The 5,684-nt window shown below is 45.4% G+C and overlaps 1 pseudogene; it reads left to right on the forward strand.

The window, feature by feature from the left end:
- LOC127213786 (GTP-binding nuclear protein Ran-like) overlaps nt 1–3,170 on the forward strand; it is a 10,241-nt pseudogene extending 7,071 nt beyond the window's left edge.
- The last annotated feature ends 2,514 nt before the right edge of the window (nt 3,171–5,684 follow it).

Below are 5,684 nucleotides of genomic sequence, written 5' to 3' on the forward strand. Positions count from 1 at the left end.
TGTCCCTGACACCCACCCACTCACTGTCAATAGCTTGCAATAACTGAAAGAGCGAAGGATGAAGAGTCTCTGTTTGGACCACATTTCACACACACTGTGGCTGTGCGTCATTGTGGGGCCCTTGGCATGACATTTATTTGGAAATCAGCGGCCTTCCAGCAGGGCCAAGAAGAAAACTGTTGTCATAGCAATATGGTGCTGCTGTGTATCCTGCTTCGATCTTGGGAACCACATAGGAAAGACATAAAATCTGGGGGCTCCTGTATTACTGCCTGGAGGAGAGCTGCTGGGTGATCGATCATCTAGCTGAGGTTCCCAGTGAGGTTTGAGGTCTGCCTGTTATGTCAGCAAGTATGTCCCTAACTAGCCCAACACCTTTGGCCCAGTTTCTACCAAGCCCTTAGTCTAGATATGAATCGCTATCTGGTATAGGCGTCACAGACCTCTGGGTCTGTCAGCTCATCTTTTACCTCTCTGTAGCCGTCTTTTGTTCCACAGACATTCAGAATTTGTACCTAGTCAAACCTGTCATCCAGAGGCTTTGTTATGCACCAAGAAATAACTCCTCTATCCCAAGATTACAAAACAACATGCTCTAATATTTCTTTCCAAGTCTTTTCTTTTTCTTCTAAGTGGGTCGTTAATTGTCACAATATTTCAATTGCTATTGTTGCCGCTGGTGCAAGAGGCTGCTTTCTGTTGTGACCCTGTGAATTCTCTACTCCGTTCTCTGAGATAGCTTTACCTATCCAGAGTCACAATTGGGGTGGGAATGGGGGTTTCTGGAGCTTTGCAGTTGGTGCTAATAATATGACTGTCCTTCCATTATGTCTAATTCCTCAGTTTTTGACTGTTTCTTTCCATTTTTTTTCCTTCCAAATTTATTCTAGCACAAAAATCATGTTTTCACCGAACACAAGCTTTTTGTTTACTAAAGTTACACTACGAGCTACTTTGAGATATATTGCCTTTCCAATACTGAGTCTACCTTGGAGAAACATAGTGTATTTACCTTATTATTCTTTTGCTTACATAATAAAGACACAATTTTTTTCCTTTACATTGGCTGTCTTAGTTTGTTTCATGTTGCTGTAACAAAATACCCAGGGCTGAATAATTTGTGAGAAGAGGTTTGTTTAGGCCACAGTGTTGGAGGGTAAAAGCCTGGGTAACTTCAATCTGCTCGGCCTGTCCTGTGGTCCTTCTGACTGCACTGATAGCAGACGCATCCGTGGCAGCGGTATCTGGGAGGGAGGTCACATGGCCATGAGCAAGAGGAGAGCTGCTCTTCAGAGAAGCAATCCAGTCCCTGTATCCTTCCCTCAGGCACAGCTGCCAACACCCCCACACTGAGTTTTAGCTGGGAGAAACCACAGCACTGGCCTTGATGTCTGTCTGCCGTTACTCACTGGGGTGTTGAAGAGCTTGCTGTTATCCGAATTCTCCCTATCGGCTGCTAGGTTAGTTTGCATCTAGAATATCCTCAAAAGGCCCCTGTGTTAAAGGGTTGGTCTCCAGACCACGGTGCTATTGGGACAGGTGGGACCTTTAAGAAATGGAGTCTGGAGGGAGGCTGGTGGATATGCCACCCTTGAGTGTGACACTGGGAGCCCAGTTCATCCTCCTTTCTCTCCTGTCCTGACTGTGAGGTGAAAGGTTTGTCATATACTATCACCAAAAGGGGCCACATCACCACAGGCACAAAACAATGAACCCAACCAATCAGAGCTAAAGTCTCTGGAGCTTGTTAGAGTAACAAAAGTTTAACGTCAGTACCCAACCTGCAGTGATTAACATACAGAGGGCATTTATTGTTCTGCATGTTCCCTTGTGCCCGGAGCCTTAATAATAATAGTTTTTAAAAGGCAGACACTTCTTAATATTTAACCTTGTTAAATAGTCCATCCAAACAATTCTATCATCCTCATATAGCCATGTTTGTCTCTTTCCCTCAAATATTTGAATCTTTTATTTCTTTGTCTTCCCTAGTCTCATCCTGGCCAACCTCAGGGACAGTGTTACCTTTACTGGAGAAGCTTCTATAATTAATTATATACTAAGTTGAATGCTGTGCTTCATTTCTCACGTTCTCTGTGCTTTGTAGCTTTCAGAATTCACTAAGTAAGTTTTAATTGGGAAACAATGTTTAGCTTTGTAAAAATGTGCATTCCACATTGGCAGAGGCCACCATATGGTTCTTTTCCTTTAACCCATTAGTAGAAAGGAATCATTAACAGAGTTCCGAATGTTGGACCCCACTTTACTTTCAAGGACAAAGCTTTACTTCCTCGTGGTAGGTTGTACTTTCAATGCTTTCTCGATTGTACTTGCTATTTTGTACAGAATTTCTTTTCAACCACATTCATAATCATATATACGGTTGTTGATTGAGGCCAGGACATCCCTTGGAATACCCTGAAACCATGACGTGCAAAGTTACAGAGCCCCATTAATTGCGTGGCTAATTGAAAAGAAACAGAATAAAGAAGCAGACTTCTGAGGTATCTCTAAAGCCAGGGGCTAAGCTCTCTGAAGCCAATCTACTTGTTAAATCTACAGGCATTGCTGCATCTCTTTGGTCCCTGGGAATCAAAATGCATCTTGGGCACAGGGAGAGCCATAGGTCCCATTCAAGCACATCCTGGTGGGTGACAGCTGCACCAGGAAGACAGCATTCACGAAGTGCCACTTGATGGGCAAGTTTGAGAAGAAGTATGTAGCCACCCTGGGTATGGAAGTGCCCCTTCATGTGTCACACTAACAGGGCACCTATAAGTTCAATGTGTGAGACAAAGCTGTCTAGGTGAGGTTTGGGGACTGCACAATGGCTAGTATATCCAAGTCCAGTGTTCAATTATAATGTTTGCCATGACATCAAGAGTTACACATAGAGATCTGGTATGTGTGCGTGAAAATATCCCCATTGTGGTGTGTGGCAACAGAGGACAGTAAAGAGGCAAATGAAGTCAAAATCTATTGTCTTCCACCAAAAGAAGAATCCTCAGCACTGTTACATTTCTGCCCAAAGTAACAATTTTGAAAAGGCTTTTGGCAGGCTTGCCAGAAAGCTCATTGGAGACCTTGACCTGGAGCTTGTTGCCATGCAGGCTCCTATTCCACCCCACATGAGGTGGTGCAAGCTTTGGCAGCATAGAAAGTGCATGATTTAGAGCTTGCTCGATGATTGCCCTCCAGTATGAGGATGTAAGGAAGTGAGGATGGATGCCTGCATCAGGAGTCCGGCTTTGCAGGCATCTGTCCTGTGACGTCAGTGTGCAGGCCACCTCACTGAAATATGCAGAGCGTGCGCTTTTATGGGATGCTGAAGGAGACGAATGGGCTTCTGAGTGAATGTGGTGGTTAAGACATACCTTGGTTTTTGTTTGGACTTGTATATTTAGCTGTTTGGAACATAGTTGTTTCCTTCCTGGATTTCAAAGATAAGACTGTTACGTTCACATTGAAATATTCAGTGGTGAGATCTTGTCTGTTACTGTCATTCCTACTTCTTTTGTTTAGAAACCGATTACAGTTGTATTTAAAATAATCTAAAAGGCTGGGGGGGGGGGCTGGTGTGGTAGAACACACCTTTAATCCCAACATTCAGAAGGCAAGGGCGGTGGGTGTATATGAGTTTGAGACCAGCCTGGTCTATATAGTGAGTTCCATGTCAGCCAGAGCAAATGGTGAGACTTTGTCTCCAAAGAAGAAAGGAAGGAAGGGAGGAAGAAAGAAAGACGAAAAGAAAAAGAAGTACAAGTAAAGCAAACTGGAATATAGGTTTTAGCTTCGCTGAATTGTATTTAGAAGGTGCTAATGCTAAAGAGATGTCAGTCATCTTAATCAAATGTAATAGAGCTGAAATTACAAAGGCAGAAACTCAGACTACCTAAGAATCCGGGTGAGACCTCTCTGACTGCAAACAGGCAGAAAAGGAAGATATTGTGGGTATCTTCACCTGGGCTTTTGCAAGCAGAGAACACCAACGTTTGACTCTTCAGTAGCATCTTCATAAAGAAAAGGAGTTCACGTTGTAATTTAGAACGCTTCTGGCTAATTTAGTCCTGCTGTGATTTAAATGTTCTGTTCTCGTGTGTGAACACTTGGTGCCCAGCTGGGGGCGCTGTTTAGGAAGATTTCGGAAGATCTGGAGAGGTCCTGAAGGATGTGGGTCACTGGGCTAGCCTGGGGGCTTGATAGCCCCACCCCACTTCCTGTCTGCCGTCTGGTTTTTGAGTGCTGCTGTCATGTGGCGGGTCGACTCTAATTCCACCATCACGCCTTCCCCACCCAACTCTCAGCCTCTCTTCATGAAAAGTAATCAGTATAAGCTCCGTGTGTGTATGTGTGCGTGCGTGCGTGTGTGTGTGTGTGTGTGTGTGTGTGTGTGTGTGTGTGTGTGTGTGTGTGTTTGCATGAGAAGAGATGATTTTGCAGAGCATCACTTGAGATGGAAGATATGAAACATAAGTCTGAGAGAGGTGCAATTTCCCAGCACGTTATTAGGATAGGGCAGTGGTTCTCAACCGGGGGTGGGGGTGGGGTGGGGGGTGTCAAACAAACTTTCACAGGGGCCTCTTACGGCCATCATCGGAGAACACATTTTTATGACATTAGCAAAATGACACTTACGAAGTAGCAATGAAAGTAACTTTCCGGTTGGGGTCACCTAGCATGAGGTGTTAGAAAGGTTGAGAACCACTGGGATAGAGTGACCTTTAGCTAAGAACCGCCTCTGACGGGCCCCGGTTCCAGGGGACAGCAGAGTTTCAGGTGAGCAGCCACACATCAGTGCGGTCAGAGCCTTTCCGATTGCCTGGGCGCTAAAGGAAGACAGCACCAGCCACAGGAAGGTAATGCAGGGCCAGGAAGCACTTAGCCCTTGTACTCACTAGCCTGGCGTCTCTAACGTCGCTACTTACACAATGCTGCCTGATGGCGTCTCACCTCCAAATGCAGATTCCTTCACATTTGCTTACATTTGCTCCACCAACTCTGTACTTACAGGGGGCCTTGAGGGGAGCAGGCAGGACATGATTTCGTGATCTATTCTGCAGCTCTTACACCGAGAGACCCTTGAGAGAGTCTATACCTTCAAGGCAAGTGGGTTTGCTCTTCTCAAGATACAGATTTCATCAGGAAAGGAAGTAGAAAAGACACCCTTCAGAACCCAAGCCAGATGCTACCTGTGGCTGCCGCAAGGCCCCCTTTCAGGCACAGCCCTTGCGCACGTGTTAATAAGGACATGTAAGATTATCATGCTTCTTTCTGCTTCTGAACAGCACACGTGTCCCCAATTGCAGGAGCATTGTTCACGCTCCAGCCGAGGGACCCAGCATCTCTAACCACAACAGAACGGAAGCAAGCCTGATGCACAGGCATGCCTTACCCACAGCCCACATCAGACGCCCGGAATGCTTTGTGAGTTTCATCCTTTGCAGGCTTCAGGATGTTTACCTTCCTCCTGGTGGCACATCTTGGGCTGATTTCTTTTCAGCTGGCTGAAGAAGTTCCTTATGGAGTTATTTTCTGGAAGTAGTCTCTGGTTTTGCTCCTCTAAGTGCTTAAATCTCCCTTTGTCGTATTCCAGGGTTGGTGTTGCAGGTAAATTTGATGCTGAAGAAAGCCTCCCCCCTCCCCTCTCTTTCTCTGACTGTTTTTCTTGTTAAGAATGGTTCTGTGTT

This window comes from Phodopus roborovskii, unplaced genomic scaffold (assembly GCF_943737965.1).
Source record: "Phodopus roborovskii unplaced genomic scaffold, PHOROB, whole genome shotgun sequence".
In the NCBI taxonomy this organism is placed as follows: Eukaryota; Metazoa; Chordata; class Mammalia; order Rodentia; family Cricetidae; genus Phodopus; species Phodopus roborovskii.